At 48.1% G+C, this 22,131-nt stretch overlaps 10 non-coding genes across 10 annotated transcripts; all 10 read right to left on the bottom strand.

Moving 5' to 3' along the window:
* Nucleotides 1-935: 935 nt before the first annotated feature.
* On the bottom strand, nucleotides 936-1,008 carry trnav-cac (transfer RNA valine (anticodon CAC)). The gene has a single exon. It is a non-coding gene; the product is annotated as a tRNA-Val (tRNA).
* Nucleotides 1,009-4,688: 3,680 nt separating this feature from the next.
* Nucleotides 4,689-4,761, bottom strand: trnav-cac (transfer RNA valine (anticodon CAC)). Its single transcript has one exon. It is a non-coding gene; the product is annotated as a tRNA-Val (tRNA).
* Nucleotides 4,762-6,105: 1,344 nt separating this feature from the next.
* On the bottom strand, nucleotides 6,106-6,178 carry trnav-cac (transfer RNA valine (anticodon CAC)). Its single transcript has one exon. It is a non-coding gene; the product is annotated as a tRNA-Val (tRNA).
* A 1,344-nt stretch (nucleotides 6,179-7,522) lies between these two features.
* trnav-cac (transfer RNA valine (anticodon CAC)) lies at nucleotides 7,523-7,595 on the bottom strand. Its single transcript has one exon. It is a non-coding gene; the product is annotated as a tRNA-Val (tRNA).
* A 2,270-nt stretch (nucleotides 7,596-9,865) lies between these two features.
* trnav-cac (transfer RNA valine (anticodon CAC)) lies at nucleotides 9,866-9,938 on the bottom strand. The gene has a single exon. It is a non-coding gene; the product is annotated as a tRNA-Val (tRNA).
* A 2,270-nt stretch (nucleotides 9,939-12,208) lies between these two features.
* On the bottom strand, nucleotides 12,209-12,281 carry trnav-cac (transfer RNA valine (anticodon CAC)). Its single transcript has one exon. It is a non-coding gene; the product is annotated as a tRNA-Val (tRNA).
* Nucleotides 12,282-14,551: 2,270 nt separating this feature from the next.
* Nucleotides 14,552-14,624, bottom strand: trnav-cac (transfer RNA valine (anticodon CAC)). The gene has a single exon. It is a non-coding gene; the product is annotated as a tRNA-Val (tRNA).
* A 2,270-nt stretch (nucleotides 14,625-16,894) lies between these two features.
* Nucleotides 16,895-16,967, bottom strand: trnav-cac (transfer RNA valine (anticodon CAC)). The gene has a single exon. It is a non-coding gene; the product is annotated as a tRNA-Val (tRNA).
* Nucleotides 16,968-18,304: 1,337 nt separating this feature from the next.
* On the bottom strand, nucleotides 18,305-18,377 carry trnav-cac (transfer RNA valine (anticodon CAC)). Its single transcript has one exon. It is a non-coding gene; the product is annotated as a tRNA-Val (tRNA).
* A 3,203-nt stretch (nucleotides 18,378-21,580) lies between these two features.
* On the bottom strand, nucleotides 21,581-21,653 carry trnav-cac (transfer RNA valine (anticodon CAC)). Its single transcript has one exon. It is a non-coding gene; the product is annotated as a tRNA-Val (tRNA).
* Nucleotides 21,654-22,131: the final 478 nt, after the last annotated feature.

Raw genomic sequence — 22,131 nt, 5'->3', positions numbered from 1 at the left:
CAAGCTAGCATGCAAACTGTGATGAGAGGTGTACATTTTCCGCGATCAGCCATCTATATAGTCAATGTTTTATATTTTATAAGCAAATATGTCTATATGCTGATTGGTCTTAAGCAGCGTTGTCCAATCTTCAGCTTTTGGTTCCAATCTAGCAGGAGCCACACCTGATTCCAATTGTTGGCTCCGCTGATCTTGGCTTTCAATAGACTAAAGTGTGGCTTCTGCTTGGTTAGAATGACAACCTGCAACCACACTGGCCCATTCTGGAGAAGACTGGACAACCCTGATCTAAAGCAAATAACCACTGAGGTAAGTGCCACTTTGTGAGTTCTGAATCCGTCATGCCGGCTCGACGTCACTCGATGAACAGGGAAGGAACCCGGAGATGAGAAGACTTCCCACGGTTGAGGAATGGCAATTTCAGGTTGAGGGTACGTTTGCTTTGCGTTTTCCCGCTTGGGGGTGGGGAATTACAAGTCGCAACCTCGAGTCAAGCGCATCATTACTCTTGTCTTCTTGATGAAGGAAAGAGCCAGGCTTCCACATTCAGTGGAAAAGCAGAGACTGCCCGTGATTTTGCAAGCAACTGTTATCTGCCTTGCTACAAAAGCTCAATGGAAGGGAAACCGCTCCCAGCCTTTTTCGGCCGCAGACCTCTTGCAGACCTCTCGAGGTGAACTCGGCGAGCAGTACTTTACGGAAAATTTTCCAGTCACGCACAGAGTCTTGTTGAGCAACGAAAGAGCCAGGCTTCCACTTTCTGGGGAAAACCAGAGACTCCCTTTCATTTGGTAAGCAAATATTAACTGCTTTGCTACAAAAGAAGGAAATCTCCTCTGTAAAGGAGGTCTCGCTTTCTGGCTGTTCCTAGAGGACCTGATCCTACAGTGATGACAACCGCTCAGTCATTAAAGCAAAGTTCAGAATTTCTAGCTTGTTTCTGCCCGGTCTCGAACCAGGGACCTTTTGCGTGTGAGGCAAACGTGATAACCACTACACTACAGAAACCACGGTGCGGTGGCACTTTGGTGGTGCACATACGTACACTTTGTTCACCAGAGCTGAATGGTGCAGCGTGGCATTGGTGGTATAGTGGTGAGCATAGCTCCAGTCCAAGCAGTTGACCCGGCTCCAATTCTTGGCCCGTCCACGGCTTGGAGCTTCTCCAGGTACTTTATGGTAGTTGGCACAAAAGGAAGGAATCACCTACCTGAGAATGACTTGGTCAACAGAATGTGCCATAGGCTTCTCTGCAGGCCTCCTACGACTCTTTCTGCTTCCCACTTGAGTTCTTAGTGCTCTCTTTGCTGTTTGTAAACACGTCATTATGCAACAGGGCACGTTTGACCCGTGAACAGGGGCGAAAAGGTGAGAACATGCGGTCTCTCCGTGTCTGTCTCTTGTTAGCGACAAGCTAGCATGCAAACTGTCATGAGAGGTGTCCATTTTCCGCGATCAGCCATCTATATAGTCAATGTTTTATATTTAATAAGCAAATATGTCTATATGCTGATTGGTCTTAAGCAGCGTTGTCCAATCTTCAGCTTTTGGTTCCAATCTAGCAGGAGCCACACCTGATTCCAATTGTTGGCTCCGCTGATCTTGGCTTTCAATAGACTAAAGTGTGGCTTCTGCTTGGTTAGAATGACAACCTGCAACCACACTGGCCCATTCTGGAGAAGACTGGACAACCCTGATCTAAAGCAAATAACCACCGAGGTAAGTGCCACTTTGTGAGTTCTGAATCCGTCATGCCGGCTCGACGTCACTCGATGAACAGGGAAGGAACCCGGAGATGAGAAGACTTCCCACGGTTGAGGAATGGCAATTTCAGGTTGAGGGTACGTTTGCTTTGCGTTTTCCCGCTTGGAGGTGGGGAATTACAAGTCGCAACCTCGAGTCAAGCGCATCATTACTCTTGTCTTCTTGATGAAGGAAAGAGCCAGGCTTCCACATTCAGTGGAAAAGCAGAGACTGCCCGTGATTTTGCAAGCAACTGTTATCTGCCTTGCTACAAAAGCTCAATGGAAGGGAAACCGCTCCCAGCCTTTTTCGGCCGCAGACCTCTTGCAGACCTCTCGAGGTGAACTCGGCGAGCAGTACTTTACGGAAAATTTTCCAGTCACGCACAGAGTCTTGTTGAGCAACGAAAGAGCCAGGCTTCCACTTTCTGGGGAAAACCAGAGACTCCCTTTCATTTGGTAAGCAAATATTAACTGCTTTGCTACAAAAGAAGGAAATCTCCTCTGTAAAGGAGGTCTCGCTTTCTGGCTGTTCCTAGAGGACCTGATCCTACAGTGATGACAACCGCTCAGTCATTAAAGCAAAGTTCAGAATTTCTAGCTTGTTTCTACCCGGTCTCGAACCAGGGACCTTTTGCGTGTGAGGCAAACGTGATAACCACCACACTACAGAAACCACGGTGCGGTGGCACTTTGGTGGTGCACATACGTACACTTTGTTCACCAGAGCTGAATGGTGCAGCGTGGCATTGGTGGTATAGTGGTGAGCATAGCTCCAGTCCAAGCAGTTGACCCGGCTCCAATTCTTGGCCCGTCCACGGCTTGGAGCTTCTCCAGGTACTTTATGGTAGTTGGCACAAAAGGAAGGAATCACCTACCTGAGAATGAGTTGGTCAACAGAATGTGCCATAGGCTTCTCTGCAGGCCTCCTACGACTCTTTCTGCTTCCCACTTGAGTTCTTAGTGCTCTCTTTGCTGTTTGTAAACACGTCATTATGCAACAGGGCACGTTTGACCCGTGAACAGGGGCGAAAAGGTGAGAACATGCGGTCTCTCCGTGTCTGTCTCTTGTTAGCGACAAGCTAGCATGCAAACTGTGATGAGAGGTGTCCATTTTCCGCGATCAGCCATCTATATAGTCAATGTTTTATATTTAATAAGCAAATATGTCTATATGCTGATTGGTCTTAAGCAGCGTTGTCCAATCTTCAGCTTTTGGTTCCAATCTAGCAGGAGCCACACCTGATTCCAATTGTTGGCTCCGCTGATCTTGGCTTTCAATAGACTAAAGTGTGGCTTCTGCTTGGTTAGAATGACAACCTGCAACCACACTGGCCCATTCTGGAGAAGACTGGACAACCCTGATCTAAAGCAAATAACCACCGAGGTAAGTGCCACTTTGTGAGTTCTGAATCCGTCATGCCGGCTCGACGTCACTCGATGAACAGGGAAGGAACCGGGAGATGAGAAGACTTCCCACGGTTGAGGAATGGCAATTTCAGGTTGAGGGTACGTTTGCTTTGCGTTTTCCCGCTTGGAGGTGGGGAATTACAAGTCGCAACCTCGAGTCAAGCGCATCATTACTCTTGTCTTCTTGATGAAGGAAAGAGCCAGGCTTCCACATTCAGTGGAAAAGCAGAGACTGCCCGTGATTTTGCAAGCAACTGTTATCTGCCTTGCTACAAAAGCTCAATAGAAGGGAAACCGCTCCCAGTTGACCTGGGTTCGATTCCCGGCCAATGCACCGATTGTAACTTGGAGCGTCTCGTGGTATTTCATGGTAGTTGGCGGATAAGGAAGGAATCACCTGCCTGAGAATGAGTTGGTCAACAGAATGTGCCATGGGCTTCTCTGCAGGCCTCCTACGACTCTTTCTGCTTCCCACTTGAGTTCTTAGTGCTCTCTTTGCTGTTTGTAAACACGTCATTATGCAACAGGGCACGTTTGACCCGTGAACAGGGGCGAAAAGGTGAGAACATGCGGTCTCTCCGTGTCTGTCTCTTGTTAGCGACAAGCTAGCATGCAAACTGTGATGAGAGGTGTACATTTTCCGCGATCAGCCATCTATATAGTCAATGTTTTATATTTTATAAGCAAATATGTCTATATGCTGATTGGTCTTAAGCAGCGTTGTCCAATCTTCAGCTTTTGGTTCCAATCTAGCAGGAGCCACACCTGATTCCAATTGTTGGCTCCGCTGATCTTGGCTTTCAATAGACTAAAGTGTGGCTTCTGCTTGGTTAGAATGACAACCTGCAACCACACTGGCCCATTCTGGAGAAGACTGGACAACCCTGATCTAAAGCAAATAACCACCGAGGTAAGTGCCACTTTGTGAGTTCTGAATCCGTCATGCCGGCTCGACGTCACTCGATGAACTGGGAAGGAACCCGGAGATGAGAAGACTTCCCACGGTTGAGGAATGGCAATTTCAGGTTGAGGGTACGTTTGCTTTGCGTTTTCCCGCTTGGAGGTGGGGAATTACAAGTCGCAACCTCGAGTCAAGCGCATCATTACTCTTGTCTTCTTGATGAAGGAAAGAGCCAGGCTTCCACATTCAGTGGAAAAGCAGAGACTGCCCGTGATTTTGCAAGCAACTGTTATCTGCCTTGCTACAAAAGCTCAATGGAAAGGAAACCGCTCCCAGCCTTTTTCGGCCGCAGACCTCTTGCAGACCTCTCGAGGTGAACTCGGCGAGCAGTACTTTACGGAAAATTTTCCAGTCACGCACAGAGTCTTGTTGAGCAACGAAAGAGCCAGGCTTCCACTTTCTGGGGAAAACCAGAGACTCCCTTTCATTTGGTAAGCAAATATTAACTGCTTTGCTACAAAAGAAGGAAATCTCCTCTGTAAAGGAGGTCTCGCTTTCTGGCTGTTCCTAGAGGACCTGATCCTACAGTGATGACAACCGCTCAGTCATTAAAGCAAAGTTCAGAATTTCTAGCTTGTTTCTGCCCGGTCTCGAACCAGGGACCTTTTGCGGGTGAGGCAAACGTGATAACCACTACACTACAGAAACCACAGTGCGGTGGCACTTTGGTGGTGCACATACGTACACTTTGTTCACCAGAGCTGAATGGTGCAGCGTGGCATTGGTGGTATAGTGGTGAGCATAGCTCCAGTCCAAGCAGTTGACCCGGCTCCAATTCTTGGCCCGTCCACGGGTTGTAGCTTGGAGCTTCTCCAGGTACTTTATGGTAGTTGGCACAAAAGGAAGGAATCACCTGCCTGAGAATGAGTTGGTCAACAGAATGTGCCATAGGCTTCTCTGCAGGCCTCCTACGACTCTTTCTGCTTCCCACTTGAGTTCTTAGTGCTCTCTTTGCTGTTTGTAAACACGTCATTATGCAACAGGGCACGTTTGACCCGTGAACAGGGGCGAAAAGGTGAGAACATGCGGTCTCTCCGTGTCTGTCTCTTGTTAGCGACAAGCTAGCATGCAAACTGTGATGAGAGGTGTACATTTTCCGCGATCAGCCATCTATATAGTCAATGTTTTATATTTAATAAGCAAATATGTCTATATGCTGATTGGTCTTAAGCAGCGTTGTCCAATCTTCAGCTTTTGGTTCCAATCTAGCAGGAGCCACACCTGATTCCAATTGTTGGCTCCGCTGATCTTGGCTTTCAATAGACTAAAGTGTGGCTTCTGCTTGGTTAGAATGACAACCTGCAACCACACTGGCCCATTCTGGAGAAGACTGGACAACCCTGATCTAAAGCAAATAACCACCGAGGTAAGTGCCACTTTGTGAGTTCTGAATCCGTCATGCCGGCTCGACGTCACTCGATGAACTGGGAAGGAACCCGGAGATGAGAAGACTTCCCACGGTTGAGGAATGGCAATTTCAGGTTGAGGGTACGTTTGCTTTGCGTTTTCCCGCTTGGAGGTGGGGAATTACAAGTCGCAACCTCGAGTCAAGCGCATCATTACTCTTGTCTTCTTGATGAAGGAAAGAGCCAGGCTTCCACATTCAGTGGAAAAGCAGAGACTGCCCGTGATTTTGCAAGCAACTGTTATCTGCCTTGCTACAAAAGCTCAATGGAAGGGAAACCGCTCCCAGCCTTTTTCGGCCGCAGACCTCTTGCAGACCTCTCGAGGTGAACTCGGCGAGCAGTACTTTACGGAAAATTTTCCAGTCACGCACAGAGTCTTGTTGAGCAACGAAAGAGCCAGGCTTCCACTTTCTGGGGAAAACCAGAGACTCCCTTTCATTTGGTAAGCAAATATTAACTGCTTTGCTACAAAAGAAGGAAATCTCCTCTGTAAAGGAGGTCTCGCTTTCTGGCTGTTCCTAGAGGACCTGATCCTACAGTGATGACAACCGCTCAGTCATTAAAGCAAAGTTCAGAATTTCTAGCTTGTTTCTGCCCGGTCTCGAACCAGGGACCTTTTGCGGGTGAGGCAAACGTGATAACCACTACACTACAGAAACCACAGTGCGGTGGCACTTTGGTGGTGCACATACGTACACTTTGTTCACCAGAGCTGAATGGTGCAGCGTGGCATTGGTGGTATAGTGGTGAGCATAGCTCCAGTCCAAGCAGTTGACCCGGCTCCAATTCTTGGCCCGTCCACGGGTTGTAGCTTGGAGCTTCTCCAGGTACTTTATGGTAGTTGGCACAAAAGGAAGGAATCACCTACCTGAGAATGAGTTGGTCAACAGAATGTGCCATAGGCTTCTCTGCAGGCCTCCTACGACTCTTTCTGCTTCCCACTTGAGTTCTTAGTGCTCTCTTTGCTGTTTGTAAACACGTCATTATGCAACAGGGCACGTTTGACCCGTGAACAGGGGCGAAAAGGTGAGAACATGCGGTCTCTCCGTGTCTGTCTCTTGTTAGCGACAAGCTAGCATGCAAACTGTGATGAGAGGTGTACATTTTCCGCGATCAGCCATCTATGTAGTCAATGTTTTATATTTAATAAGCAAATATGTCTATATGCTGATTGGTCTTAAGCAGCGTTGTCCAATCTTCAGCTTTTGGTTCCAATCTAGCAGGAGCCACACCTGATTCCAATTGTTGGCTCCGCTGATCTTGGCTTTCAATAGACTAAAGTGTGGCTTCTGCTTGGTTAGAATGACAACCTGCAACCACACTGGCCCATTCTGGAGAAGACTGGACAACCCTGATCTAAAGCAAATAACCACCGAGGTAAGTGCCACTTTGTGAGTTCTGAATCCGTCATGCCGGCTCGACGTCACTCGATGAACAGGGAAGGAACCCGGAGATGAGAAGACTTCCCACGGTTGAGGAATGGCAATTTCAGGTTGAGGGTACGTTTGCTTTGCGTTTTCCCGCTTGGGGGTGGGGAATTACAAGTCGCAACCTCGAGTCAAGCGCATCATTACTCTTGTCTTCTTGATGAAGGAAAGAGCCAGGCTTCCACATTCAGTGGAAAAGCAGAGACTGCCCGTGATTTTGCAAGCAACTGTTATCTGCCTTGCTACAAAAGCTCAATGGAAGGGAAACCGCTCCCAGCCTTTTTCGGCCGCAGACCTCTTGCAGACCTCTCGAGGTGAACTCGGCGAGCAGTACTTTACGGAAAATTTTCCAGTCACGCACAGAGTCTTGTTGAGCAACGAAAGAGCCAGGCTTCCACTTTCTGGGGAAAACCAGAGACTCCCTTTCATTTGGTAAGCAAATATTAACTGCTTTGCTACAAAAGAAGGAAATCTCCTCTGTAAAGGAGGTCTCGCTTTCTGGCTGTTCCTAGAGGACCTGATCCTACAGTGATGACAACCGCTCAGTCATTAAAGCAAAGTTCAGAATTTCTAGCTTGTTTCTGCCCGGTCTCGAACCAGGGACCTTTTGCGTGTGAGGCAAACGTGATAACCACTACACTACAGAAACCACGGTGCGGTGGCACTTTGGTGGTGCACATACGTACACTTTGTTCACAGGAGCTGAACGGTGCAGCGTGGCATTGGTGGTATAGTGGTGAGCATAGCTCCAGTCCAAGCAGTTGACCCGGCTCCAATTCTTGGCCCGTCCACGGCTTGGAGCTTCTCCAGGTACTTTATGGTAGTTGGCACAAAAGGAAGGAATCACCTACCTGAGAATGAGTTGGTCAACAGAATGTGCCATAGGCTTCTCTGCAGGCCTCCTACGACTCTTTCTACTTCCCACTTGAGTTCTTAGTGCTCTCTTTGCTGTTTGTAAACACGTCATTATGCAACAGGGCACGTTTGACCCGTGAACAGGGGCGAAAAGGTGAGAACATGCGGTCTCTCCGTGTCTGTCTCTTGTTAGCGACAAGCTAGCATGCAAACTGTGATGAGAGGTGTACATTTTCCGCGATCAGCCATCTATATAGTCAATGTTTTATATTTAATAAGCAAATATGTCTATATGCTGATTGGTCTTAAGCAGCGTTGTCCAATCTTCAGCTTTTGGTTCCAATCTAGCAGGAGCCACACCTGATTCCAATTGTTGGCTCCGCTGATCTTGGCTTTCAATAGACTAAAGTGTGGCTTCTGCTTGGTTACAATGACAACCTGCAACCACACTGGCCCATTCTGGAGAAGACTGGACAACCCTGATCTAAAGCAAATAACCACAGAGGTAAGTGCCACTTTGTGAGTTCTGAATCCGTCATGCCGGCTCGACGTCACTCGATGAACAGGGAAGGAACCGGGAGATGAGAAGACTTCCCACGGTTGAGGAATGGCAATTTCAGGTTGAGGGTACGTTTGCTTTGCGTTTTCCCGCTTGGAGGTGGGGAATTACAAGTCGCAACCTCGAGTCAAGCGCATCATTACTCTTGTCTTCTTGATGAAGGAAAGAGCCAGGCTTCCACATTCAGTGGAAAAGCAGAGACTGCCTGTGATTTTGCAAGCAGCTGTTATCTGCCTTGCTACAAAAGCTCAATGGAAGGGAAACCGCTCCCAGTTGACCTGGGTTCGATTCCCGGCCAATGCACCGATTGTAACTTGGAGCGTCTCGTGGTATTTCATGGTAGTTGGAGGATAAGGAAGGAATCACCTGCCTGAGAATGAGTTGGTCAACAGAATGTGCCATGGGCTTCTCTGCAGGCCTCCTACGACTCTTTCTGCATCCCACTTGAGTTCTTAGTGCTCTCTTTGCTGTTTGTAAACACGTCATTATGCAACAGGGCACGTTTGACCCGTGAACAGGGGCGAAAAGGTGAGAACATGCAGTCTCTCCGTGTCTATCTCTTGTTAGCGACAAGCTAGCATGCAAACTGTGATGAGAGGTGTACATTTTCCGCGATCAGCCATCTATATAGTCAATGTTTTATATTTTATAAGCAAATATGTCTATATGCTGATTGGTCTTAAGCAGCGTTGTCCAATCTTCAGCTTTTGGTTCCAATCTAGCAGGAGCCACACCTGATTCCAATTGTTGGCTCCGCTGATCTTGGCTTTCAATAGACTAAAGTGTGGCTTCTGCTTGGTTAGAATGACAACCTGCAACCACACTGGCCCATTCTGGAGAAGACTGGACAACCCTGATCTAAAGCAAATAACCACCGAGGTAAGTGCCACTTTGTGAGTTCTGAATCCGTCATGCCGGCTCGACGTCACTCGATGAACTGGGAAGGAACCCGGAGATGAGAAGACTTCCCACGGTTGAGGAATGGCAATTTCAGGTTGAGGGTACGTTTGCTTTGCGTTTTCCCGCTTGGGGGTGGGGAATTACAAGTCGCAACCTCGAGTCAAGCGCATCATTACTCTTGTCTTCTTGATGAAGGAAAGAGCCAGGCTTCCACATTCAGTGGAAAAGCAGAGACTGCCCGTGATTTTGCAAGCAACTGTTATCTGCCTTGCTACAAAAGCTCAATGGAAGGGAAACCGCTCCCAGCCTTTTTCGGCCGCAGACCTCTTGCAGACCTCTCGAGGTGAACTCGGCGAGCAGTACTTTACGGAAAATTTTCCAGTCACGCACAGAGTCTTGTTGAGCAACGAAAGAGCCAGGCTTCCACTTTCTGGGGAAAACCAGAGACTCCCTTTCATTTGGTAAGCAAATATTAACTGCTTTGCTACAAAAGAAGGAAATCTCCTCTGTAAAGGAGGTCTCGCTTTCTGGCTGTTCCTAGAGGACCTGATCCTACAGTGATGACAACCGCTCAGTCATTAAAGCAAAGTTCAGAATTTCTAGCTTGTTTCTGCCCGGTCTCGAACCAGGGACCTTTTGCGTGTGAGGCAAACGTGATAACCACTACACTACAGAAACCACGGTGCGGTGGCACTTTGGTGGTGCACATACGTACACTTTGTTCACCAGAGCTGAATGGTGCAGCGTGGCATTGGTGGTATAGTGGTGAGCATAGCTCCAGTCCAAGCAGTTGACCCGGCTCCAATTCTTGGCCCGTCCACGGCTTGGAGCTTCTCCAGGTACTTTATGGTAGTTGGCACAAAAGGAAGGAATCACCTACCTGAGAATGAGTTGGTCAACAGAATGTGCCATAGGCTTCTCTGCAGGCCTCCTACGACTCTTTCTACTTCCCACTTGAGTTCTTAGTGCTCTCTTTGCTGTTTGTAAACACGTCATTATGCAACAGGGCACGTTTGACCCGTGAACAGGGGCGAAAAGGTGAGAACATGCGGTCTCTCCGTGTCTGTCTCTTGTTAGCGACAAGCTAGCATGCAAACTGTGATGAGAGGTGTACATTTTCCGCGATCAGCCATCTATATAGTCAATGTTTTATATTTAATAAGCAAATATGTCTATATGCTGATTGGTCTTAAGCAGCGTTGTCCAATCTTCAGCTTTTGGTTCCAATCTAGCAGGAGCCACACCTGATTCCAATTGTTGGCTCCGCTGATCTTGGCTTTCAATAGACTAAAGTGTGGCTTCTGCTTGGTTAGAATGACAACCTGCAACCACACTGGCCCATTCTGGAGAAGACTGGACAACCCTGATCTAAAGCAAATAACCACCGAGGTAAGTGCCACTTTGTGAGTTCTGAATCCGTCATGCCGGCTCGACGTCACTCGATGAACAGGGAAGGAACCGGGAGATGAGAAGACTTCCCACGGTTGAGGAATGGCAATTTCAGGTTGAGGGTACGTTTGCTTTGCGTTTTCCCGCTTGGAGGTGGGGAATTACAAGTCGCAACCTCGAGTCAAGCGCATCATTACTCTTGTCTTCTTGATGAAGGAAAGAGCCAGGCTTCCACATTCAGTGGAAAAGCAGAGACTGCCTGTGATTTTGCAAGCAGCTGTTATCTGCCTTGCTACAAAAGCTCAATGGAAGGGAAACCGCTCCCAGTTGACCTGGGTTCGATTCCCGGCCAATGCACCGATTGTAACTTGGAGCGTCTTGTGGTATTTCATGGTAGTTGGCGGATAAGGAAGGAATCACCTGCCTGAGAATGAGTTGGTCAACAGAATGTGCCATGGGCTTCTCTGCAGGCCTCCTACGACTCTTTCTGCATCCCACTTGAGTTCTTAGTGCTCTCTTTGCTGTTTGTAAACACGTCATTATGCAACAGGGCACGTTTGACCCGTGAACAGGGGCGAAAAGGTGAGAACATGCAGTCTCTCCGTGTCTGTCTCTTGTTAGCGACAAGCTAGCATGCAAACTGTGATGAGAGGTGTACATTTTCCGCGATCAGCCATCTATATAGTCAATGTTTTATATTTTATAAGCAAATATGTCTATATGCTGATTGGTCTTAAGCAGCGTTGTCCAATCTTCAGCTTTTGGTTCCAATCTAGCAGGAGCCACACCTGATTCCAATTGTTGGCTCCGCTGATCTTGGCTTTCAATAGACTAAAGTGTGGCTTCTGCTTGGTTAGAATGACAACCTGCAACCACACTGGCCCATTCTGGAGAAGACTGGACAACCCTGATCTAAAGCAAATAACCACCGAGGTAAGTGCCACTTTGTGAGTTCTGAATCCGTCATGCCGGCTCGACGTCACTCGATGAACAGGGAAGGAACCCGGAGATGAGAAGACTTCCCACGGTTGAGGAATGGCAATTTCAGGTTGAGGGTACGTTTGCTTTGCGTTTTCCCGCTTGGGGGTGGGGAATTACAAGTCGCAACCTCGAGTCAAGCGCATCATTACTCTTGTCTTCTTGATGAAGGAAAGAGCCAGGCTTCCACATTCAGTGGAAAAGCAGAGACTGCCCGTGATTTTGCAAGCAACTGTTATCTGCCTTGCTACAAAAGCTCAATGGAAGGGAAACCGCTCCCAGCCTTTTTCGGCCGCAGACCTCTTGCAGACCTCTCGAGGTGAACTCGGCGAGCAGTACTTTACGGAAAATTTTCCAGTCACGCACAGAGTCTTGTTGAGCAACGAAAGAGCCAGGCTTCCACTTTCTGGGGAAAACCAGAGACTCCCTTTCATTTGGTAAGCAAATATTAACTGCTTTGCTACAAAAGAAGGAAATCTCCTCTGTAAAGGAGGTCTCGCTTTCTGGCTGTTCCTAGAGGACCTGATCCTACAGTGATGACAACCGCTCAGTCATTAAAGCAAAGTTCAGAATTTCTAGCTTGTTTCTGCCCGGTCTCGAACCAGGGACCTTTTGCGTGTGAGGCAAACGTGATAACCACTACACTACAGAAACCACGGTGCGGTGGCACTTTGGTGGTGCACATACGTACACTTTGTTCACCAGAGCTGAATGGTGCAGCGTGGCATTGGTGGTATAGTGGTGAGCATAGCTCCAGTCCAAGCAGTTGACCCGGCTCCAATTCTTGGCCCGTCCACGGCTTGGAGCTTCTCCAGGTTCTTTATGGTAGTTGGCACAAAAGGAAGGAATCACCTACCTGAGAATGAGTTGGTCAACAGAATGTGCCATAGGCTTCTCTGCAGGCCTCCTACGACTCTTTCTACTTCCCACTTGAGTTCTTAGTGCTCTCTTTGCTGTTTGTAAACACGTCATTATGCAACAGGGCACGTTTGACCCGTGAACAGGGGCGAAAAGGTGAGAACATGCGGTCTCTCCGTGTCTGTCTCTTGTTAGCGACAAGCTAGCATGCAAACTGTGATGAGAGGTGTACATTTTCCGCGATCAGCCATCTATATAGTCAATGTTTTATATTTAATAAGCAAATATGTCTATATGCTGATTGGTCTTAAGCAGCGTTGTCCAATCTTCAGCTTTTGGTTCCAATCTAGCAGGAGCCACACCTGATTCCAATTGTTGGCTCCGCTGATCTTGGCTTTCAATAGACTAAAGTGTGGCTTCTGCTTGGTTACAATGACAACCTGCAACCACACTGGCCCATTCTGGAGAAGACTGGACAACCCTGATCTAAAGCAAATAACCACAGAGGTAAGTGCCACTTTGTGAGTTCTGAATCCGTCATGCCGGCTCGACGTCACTCGATGAACAGGGAAGGAACCGGGAGATGAGAAGACTTCCCACGGTTGAGGAATGGCAATTTCAGGTTGAGGGTACGTTTGCTTTGCGTTTTCCCGCTTGGAGGTGGGGAATTACAAGTCGCAACCTCGAGTCAAGCGCATCATTACTCTTGTCTTCTTGATGAAGGAAAGAGCCAGGCTTCCACATTCAGTGGAAAAGCAGAGACTGCCTGTGATTTTGCAAGCAGCTGTTATCTGCCTTGCTACAAAAGCTCAATGGAAGGGAAACCGCTCCCAGTTGACCTGGGTTCGATTCCCGGCCAATGCACCGATTGTAACTTGGAGCGTCTCGTGGTATTTCATGGTAGTTGGCGGATAAGGAAGGAATCACCTGCCTGAGAATGAGTTGGTCAACAGAATGTGCCATGGGCTTCTCTGCAGGCCTCCTACGACTCTTTCTGCATCCCACTTGAGTTCTTAGTGCTCTCTTTGCTGTTTGTAAACACGTCATTATGCAACAGGGCACGTTTGACCCGTGAACAGGGGCGAAAAGGTGAGAACATGCAGTCTCTCCGTGTCTGTCTCTTGTTAGCGACAAGCTAGCATGCAAACTGTGATGAGAGGTGTACATTTTCCGCGATCAGCCATCTATATAGTCAATGTTTTATATTTTATAAGCAAATATGTCTATATGCTGATTGGTCTTAAGCAGCGTTGTCCAATCTTCAGCTTTTGGTTCCAATCTAGCAGGAGCCACACCTGATTCCAATTGTTGGCTCCGCTGATCTTGGCTTTCAATAGACTAAAGTGTGGCTTCTGCTTGGTTAGAATGACAACCTGCAACCACACTGGCCCATTCTGGAGAAGACTGGACAACCCTGATCTAAAGCAAATAACCACCGAGGTAAGTGCCACTTTGTGAGTTCTGAATCCGTCATGCCGGCTCGACGTCACTCGATGAACAGGGAAGGAACCCGGAGATGAGAAGACTTCCCACGGTTGAGGAATGGCAATTTCAGGTTGAGGGTACGTTTGCTTTGCGTTTTCCCGCTTGGGGGTGGGGAATTACAAGTCGCAACCTCGAGTCAAGCGCATCATTACTCTTGTCTTCTTGATGAAGGAAAGAGCCAGGCTTCCACATTCAGTGGAAAAGCAGAGACTGCCCGTGATTTTGCAAGCAACTGTTATCTGCCTTGCTACAAAAGCTCAATGGAAGGGAAACCGCTCCCAGCCTTTTTCGGCCGCAGACCTCTTGCAGACCTCTCGAGGTGAACTCGGCGAGCAGTACTTTACGGAAAATTTTCCAGTCACGCACAGAGTCTTGTTGAGCAACGAAAGAGCCAGGCTTCCACTTTCTGGGGAAAACCAGAGACTCCCTTTCATTTGGTAAGCAAATATTAACTGCTTTGCTACAAAAGAAGGAAATCTCCTCTGTAAAGGAGGTCTCGCTTTCTGGCTGTTCCTAGAGGACCTGATCCTACAGTGATGACAACCGCTCAGTCATTAAAGCAAAGTTCAGAATTTCTAGCTTGTTTCTGCCCGGTCTCGAACCAGGGACCTTTTGCGTGTGAGGCAAACGTGATAACCACTACACTACAGAAACCACGGTGCGGTGGCACTTTGGTGGTGCACATACGTACACTTTGTTCACCAGAGCTGAATGGTGCAGCGTGGCATTGGTGGTATAGTGGTGAGCATAGCTCCAGTCCAAGCAGTTGACCCGGCTCCAATTCTTGGCCCGTCCACGGCTTGGAGCTTCTCCAGGTTCTTTATGGTAGTTGGCACAAAAGGAAGGAATCACCTACCTGAGAATGAGTTGGTCAACAGAATGTGCCATAGGCTTCTCTGCAGGCCTCCTACGACTCTTTCTACTTCCCACTTGAGTTCTTAGTGCTCTCTTTGCTGTTTGTAAACACGTCATTATGCAACAGGGCACGTTTGACCCGTGAACAGGGGCGAAAAGGTGAGAACATGCGGTCTCTCCGTGTCTGTCTCTTGTTAGCGACAAGCTAGCATGCAAACTGTGATGAGAGGTGTACATTTTCCGCGATCAGCCATCTATATAGTCAATGTTTTATATTTAATAAGCAAATATGTCTATATGCTGATTGGTCTTAAGCAGCGTTGTCCAATCTTCAGCTTTTGGTTCCAATCTAGCAGGAGCCACACCTGATTCCAATTGTTGGCTCCGCTGATCTTGGCTTTCAATAGACTAAAGTGTGGCTTCTGCTTGGTTACAATGACAACCTGCAACCACACTGGCCCATTCTGGAGAAGACTGGACAACCCTGATCTAAAGCAAATAACCACAGAGGTAAGTGCCACTTTGTGAGTTCTGAATCCGTCATGCCGGCTCGACGTCACTCGATGAACAGGGAAGGAACCGGGAGATGAGAAGACTTCCCACGGTTGAGGAATGGCAATTTCAGGTTGAGGGTACGTTTGCTTTGCGTTTTCCCGCTTGGAGGTGGGGAATTACAAGTCGCAACCTCGAGTCAAGCGCATCATTACTCTTGTCTTCTTGATGAAGGAAAGAGCCAGGCTTCCACATTCAGTGGAAAAGCAGAGACTGCCTGTGATTTTGCAAGCAGCTGTTATCTGCCTTGCTACAAAAGCTCAATGGAAGGGAAACCGCTCCCAGTTGACCTGGGTTCGATTCCCGGCCAATGCACCGATTGTAACTTGGAGCGTCTCGTGGTATTTCATGGTAGTTGGCGGATAAGGAAGGAATCACCTGCCTGAGAATGAGTTGGTCAACAGAATGTGCCATGGGCTTCTCTGCAGGCCTCCTACGACTCTTTCTGCATCCCACTTGAGTTCTTAGTGCTCTCTTTGCTGTTTGTAAACACGTCATTATGCAACAGGGCACGTTTGACCCGTGAACAGGGGCGAAAAGGTGAGAACATGCAGTCTCTCCGTGTCTGTCTCTTGTTAGCGACAAGCTAGCATGCAAACTGTGATGAGAGGTGTACATTTTCCGCGATCAGCCATCTATATAGTCAATGTTTTATATTTTATAAGCAAATATGTCTATATGCTGATTGGTCTTAAGCAGCGTTGTCCAATCTTCAGCTTTTGGTTCCAATCTAGCAGGAGCCACACCTGATTCCAATTGTTGGCTCCGCTGATCTTGGCTTTCAATAGACTAAAGTGTGGCTTCTGCTTGGTTAGAATGACAACCTGCAACCACACTGGCCCATTCTGGAGAAGACTGGACAACCCTGATCTAAAGCAAATAACCACCGAGGTAAGTGCCACTTTGTGAGTTCTGAATCCGTCATGCCGGCTCGACGTCACTCGATGAACTGGGAAGGAACCCGGAGATGAGAAGACTTCCCACGGTTGAGGAATGGCAATTTCAGGTTGAGGGTACGTTTGCTTTGCGTTTTCCCGCTTGGGGGTGGGGAATTACAAGTCGCAACCTCGAGTCAAGCGCATCATTACTCTTGTCTTCTTGATGAAGGAAAGAGCCAGGCTTCCACATTCAGTGGAAAAGCAGAGACTGCCCGTGATTTTGCAAGCAACTGTTATCTGCCTTGCTACAAAAGCTCAATGGAAGGGAAACCGCTCCCAGCCTTTTTCGGCCGCAGACCTCTTGCAGACCTCTCGAGGTGAACTCGGCGAGCAGTACTTTACGGAAAATTTTCCAGTCACGCACAGAGTCTTGTTGAGCAACGAAAGAGCCAGGCTTCCACTTTCTGGGGAAAACCAGAGACTCCCTTTCATTTGGTAAGCAAATATTAACTGCTTTGCTACAAAAGAAGGAAATCTCCTCTGTAAAGGAGGTCTCGCTTTCTGGCTGTTCCTAGAGGACCTGATCCTACAGTGATGACAACCGCTCAGTCATTAAAGCAAAGTTCAGAATTTCTAGCTTGTTTCTGCCCGGTCTCAAACCAGGGACCTTTTGCGTGTGAGGCAAACGTGATAACCACTACACTACAGAAACCACGGTGCGGTGGCACTTTGGTGGTGCACATACGTACACTTTGTTCACCAGAGCTGAATGGTGCAGCGTGGCATTGGTGGTATAGTGGTGAGCATAGCTCCAGTCCAAGCAGTTGACCCGGCTCCAATTCTTGGCCCGTCCACGGCTTGGAGCTTCTCCAGGTACTTTATGGTAGTTGGCACAAAAGGAAGGAATCACCTACCTGAGAATGAGTTGGTCAACAGAATGTGCCATAGGCTTCTCTGCAGGCCTCCTACGACTCTTTCTACTTCCCACTTGAGTTCTTAGTGCTCTCTTTGCTGTTTGTAAACACGTCATTATGCAACAGGGCACGTTTGACCCGTGAACAGGGGCGAAAAGGTGAGAACATGCGGTCTCTCCGTGTCTGTCTCTTGTTAGCGACAAGCTAGCATGCAAACTGTGATGAGAGGTGTACATTTTCCGCGATCAGCCATCTATATAGTCAATGTTTTATATTTTATAAGCAAATATGTCTATATGCTGATTGGTCTTAAGCAGCGTTGTCCAATCTTCAGCTTTTGGTTCCAATCTAGCAGGAGCCACACCTGATTCCAATTGTTGGCTCCGCTGATCTTGGCTTTCAATAGACTAAAGTGTGGCTTCTGCTTGGTTAGAATGACAACCTGCAACCACACTGGCCCATTCTGGAGAAGACTGGACAACCCTGATCTAAAGCAAATAACCACCGAGGTAAGTGCCACTTTGTGAGTTCTGAATCCGTCATGCCGGCTCGACGTCACTCGATGAACAGGGAAGGAACCCGGAGATGAGAAGACTTCCCACGGTTGAGGAATGGCAATTTCAGGTTGAGGGTACGTTTGCTTTGCGTTTTCCCGCTTGGGGGTGGGGAATTACAAGTCGCAACCTCGAGTCAAGCGCATCATTACTCTTGTCTTCTTGATGAAGGAAAGAGCCAGGCTTCCACATTCAGTGGAAAAGCAGAGACTGCCCGTGATTTTGCAAGCAACTGTTATCTGCCTTGCTACAAAAGCTCAATGGAAGGGAAACCGCTCCCAGCCTTTTTCGGCCGCAGACCTCTTGCAGACCTCTCGAGGTGAACTCGGCGAGCAGTACTTTACGGAAAATTTTCCAGTCACGCACAGAGTCTTGTTGAGCAACGAAAGAGCCAGGCTTCCACTTTCTGGGGAAAACCAGAGACTCCCTTTCATTTGGTAAGCAAATATTAACTGCTTTGCTACAAAAGAAGGAAATCTCCTCTGTAAAGGAGGTCTCGCTTTCTGGCTGTTCCTAGAGGACCTGATCCTACAGTGATGACAACCGCTCAGTCATTAAAGCAAAGTTCAGAATTTCTAGCTTGTTTCTGCCCGGTCTCGAACCAGGGACCTTTTGCGTGTGAGGCAAACGTGATAACCACTACACTACAGAAACCACGGTGCGGTGGCACTTTGGTGGTGCACATACGTACACTTTGTTCACCAGAGCTGAATGGTGCAGCATGGCATTGGTGGTATAGTGGTGAGCATAGCTCCAGTCCAAGCAGTTGACCCGGCTCCAATTCTTGGCCCGTCCACGGCTTGGAGCTTCTCCAGGTACTTTATGGTAGTTGGCACAAAAGGAAGGAATCACCTACCTGAGAATGAGTTGGTCAACAGAATGTGCCATAGGCTTCTCTGCAGGCCTCCTACGACTCTTTCTGCTTCCCACTTGAGTTCTTAGTGCTCTCTTTGCTGTTTGTAAACACGTCATTATGCAACAGGGCACGTTTGACCCGTGAACAGGGGCGAAAAGGTGAGAACATGCGGTCTCTCCGTGTCTGTCTCTTGTTAGCGACAAGCTAGCATGCAAACTGTGATGAGAGGTGTACATTTTCCGCGATCAGCCATCTATATAGTCAATGTTTTATATTTAATAAGCAAATATGTCTATATGCTGATTGGTCTTAAGCAGCGTTGTCCAATCTTCAGCTTTTGGTTCCAATCTAGCAGGAGCCACACCTGATTCCAATTGTTGGCTCCGCTGATCTTGGCTTTCAATAGACTAAAGTGTGGCTTCTGCTTGGTTACAATGACAACCTGCAACCACACTGGCCCATTCTGGAGAAGACTGGACAACCCTGATCTAAAGCAAATAACCACAGAGGTAAGTGCCACTTTGTGAGTTCTGAATCCGTCATGCCGGCTCGACGTCACTCGATGAACAGGGAAGGAACCGGGAGATGAGAAGACTTCCCACGGTTGAGGAATGGCAATTTCAGGTTGAGGGTACGTTTGCTTTGCGTTTTCCCGCTTGGAGGTGGGGAATTACAAGTCGCAACCTCGAGTCAAGCGCATCATTACTCTTGTCTTCTTGATGAAGGAAAGAGCCAGGCTTCCACATTCAGTGGAAAAGCAGAGACTGCCTGTGATTTTGCAAGCAGCTGTTATCTGCCTTGCTACAAAAGCTCAATGGAAGGGAAACCGCTCCCAGTTGACCTGGGTTCGATTCCCGGCCAATGCACCGATTGTAACTTGGAGCGTCTCGTGGTATTTCATGGTAGTTGGCGGATAAGGAAGGAATCACCTGCCTGAGAATGAGTTGGTCAACAGAATGTGCCATGGGCTTCTCTGCAGGCCTCCTACGACTCTTTCTGCTTCCCACTTGAGTTCTTAGTGCTCTCTTTGCTGTTTGTAAACACGTCATTATGCAACAGGGCACGTTTGACCCGTGAACAGGGGCGAAAAGGTGAGAACATGCGGTCTCTCCGTGTCTGTCTCTTGTTAGCGACAAGCTAGCATGCAAACTGTGATGAGAGGTGTACATTTTCCGCGATCAGCCATCTATATAGTCAATGTTTTATATTTTATAAGCAAATATGTCTATATGCTGATTGGTCTTAAGCAGCGTTGTCCAATCTTCAGCTTTTGGTTCCAATCTAGCAGGAGCCACACCTGATTCCAATTGTTGGCTCCGCTGATCTTGGCTTTCAATAGACTAAAGTGTGGCTTCTGCTTGGTTAGAATGACAACCTGCAACCACACTGGCCCATTCTGGAGAAGACTGGACAACCCTGATCTAAAGCAAATAACCACCGAGGTAAGTGCCACTTTGTGAGTTCTGAATCCGTCATGCCGGCTCGACGTCACTCGATGAACAGGGAAGGAACCCGGAGATGAGAAGACTTCCCACGGTTGAGGAATGGCAATTTCAGGTTGAGGGTACGTTTGCTTTGCGTTTTCCCGCTTGGAGGTGGGGAATTACAAGTCGCAACCTCGAGTCAAGCGCATCATTACTCTTGTCTTCTTGATGAAGGAAAGAGCCAGGCTTCCACATTCAGTGGAAAAGCAGAGACTGCCCGTGATTTTGCAAGCAACTGTTATCTGCCTTGCTACAAAAGCTCAATGGAAGGGAAACCGCTCCCAGTTGACCTGGGTTCGATTCCCGGCCAATGCACCGATTGTAACTTGGAGCGTCTCGTGGTATTTCATGGTAGTTGGCGGATAAGGAAGGAATCACCTGCCTGAGAATGAGTTGGTCAACAGAATGTGCCATAGGCTTCTCTGCAGGCCTCCTACGACTCTTTCTGCTTCCCACTTGAGTTCTTAGTGCTCTCTTTGCTGTTTGTTAACACGTCATTATGCAACAGGGCACGTTTGACCCGTGAACAGGGGCGAAAAGGTGAGAACATGCGGTCTCTCCGTGTCTGTCTCTTGTTAGCGACAAGCTCGCATGCAAACTGTGATGAGAGGTGTACATTTTCCGCGATCAGCCATCTATATAGTCAATGTTTTATATTTTATAAGCAAATATGTCTATATGCTGATTGGTCTTAAGCAGCGTTGTCCAATCTTCAGCTTTTGGTTCCAATCTAGCAGGAGCCACACCTGATTCCAATTGTTGGCTCCGCTGATCTTGGCTTTCAATAGACTAAAGTGTGGCTTCTGCTTGGTTAGAATGACAACCTGCAACCACACTGGCCCATTCTGGAGAAGACTGGACAACCCTGATCTAAAGCAAATAACCACCGAGGTAAGTGCCACTTTGTGAGTTCTGAATCCGTCATGCCGGCTCGACGTCACTCGATGAACAGGGAAGGAACCGGGAGATGAGAAGACTTCCCACGGTTGAGGAATGGCAATTTCAGGTTGAGGGTACGTTTGCTTTGCGTTTTCCCGCTTGGGGGTGGGGAATTACAAGTCGCAACCTCGAGTCAAGCGCATCATTACTCTTGTCTTCTTGATGAAGGAAAGAGCCAGGCTTCCACATTCAGTGGAAAAGCAGAGACTGCCCGTGATTTTGCAAGCAACTGTTATCTGCCTTGCTACAAAAGCTCAATGGAAGGGAAACCGCTCCCAGCCTTTTTCGGCCGCAGACCTCTTGCAGACCTCTCGAGGTGAACTCGGCGAGCAGTACTTTACGGAAAATTTTCCAGTCACGCACAGAGTCTTGTTGAGCAACGAAAGAGCCAGGCTTCCACTTTCTGGGGAAAACCAGAGACTCCCTTTCATTTGGTAAGCAAATATTAACTGCTTTGCTACAAAAGAAGGAAATCTCCTCTGTAAAGGAGGTCTCGCTTTCTGGCTGTTCCTAGAGGACCTGATCCTACAGTGATGACAACCGCTCAGTCATTAAAGCAAAGTTCAGAATTTCTAGCTTGTTTCTGCCCGGTCTCGAACCAGGGACCTTTTGCGTGTGAGGCAAACGTGATAACCACTACACTACAGAAACCACGGTGCGGTGGCACTTTGGTGGTGCACATACGTACACTTTGTTCACCAGCGCTGAATGGTGCAGCGTGGCATTGGTGGTATAGTGGTGAGCATAGCTCCAGTCCAAGCAGTTGACCCGGCTTCAATTCTTGGCCCGTCCACGGCTTGGAGCTTCTCCAGGTACTTTATGGTAGTTGGCACAAAAGGAAGGAATCACCTACCTGAGAATGAGTTGGTCAACAGAATGTGCCATAGGCTTCTCTGCAGGCCTCCTACGACTCTTTCTGCTTCCCACTTGAGTTCTTAGTGCTCTCTTTGCTGTTTGTAAACACGTCATTATGCAACAGGGCACGTTTGACCCGTGAACAGGGGCGAAAAGGTGAGAACATGCGGTCTCTCCGTGTCTGTCTCTTGTTAGCGACAAGCTAGCATGCAAACTGTGATGAGAGGTGTACATTTTCCGCGATCAGCCATCTATATAGTCAATGTTTTATATT

This window comes from Ictalurus punctatus, unplaced genomic scaffold (assembly GCF_001660625.3).
Source record: "Ictalurus punctatus breed USDA103 unplaced genomic scaffold, Coco_2.0 Super-Scaffold_100046, whole genome shotgun sequence".
NCBI lineage: Eukaryota > Metazoa > Chordata > Actinopteri > Siluriformes > Ictaluridae > Ictalurus > Ictalurus punctatus.
This window is presented reverse-complemented; position numbering and strand designations above follow the sequence as displayed.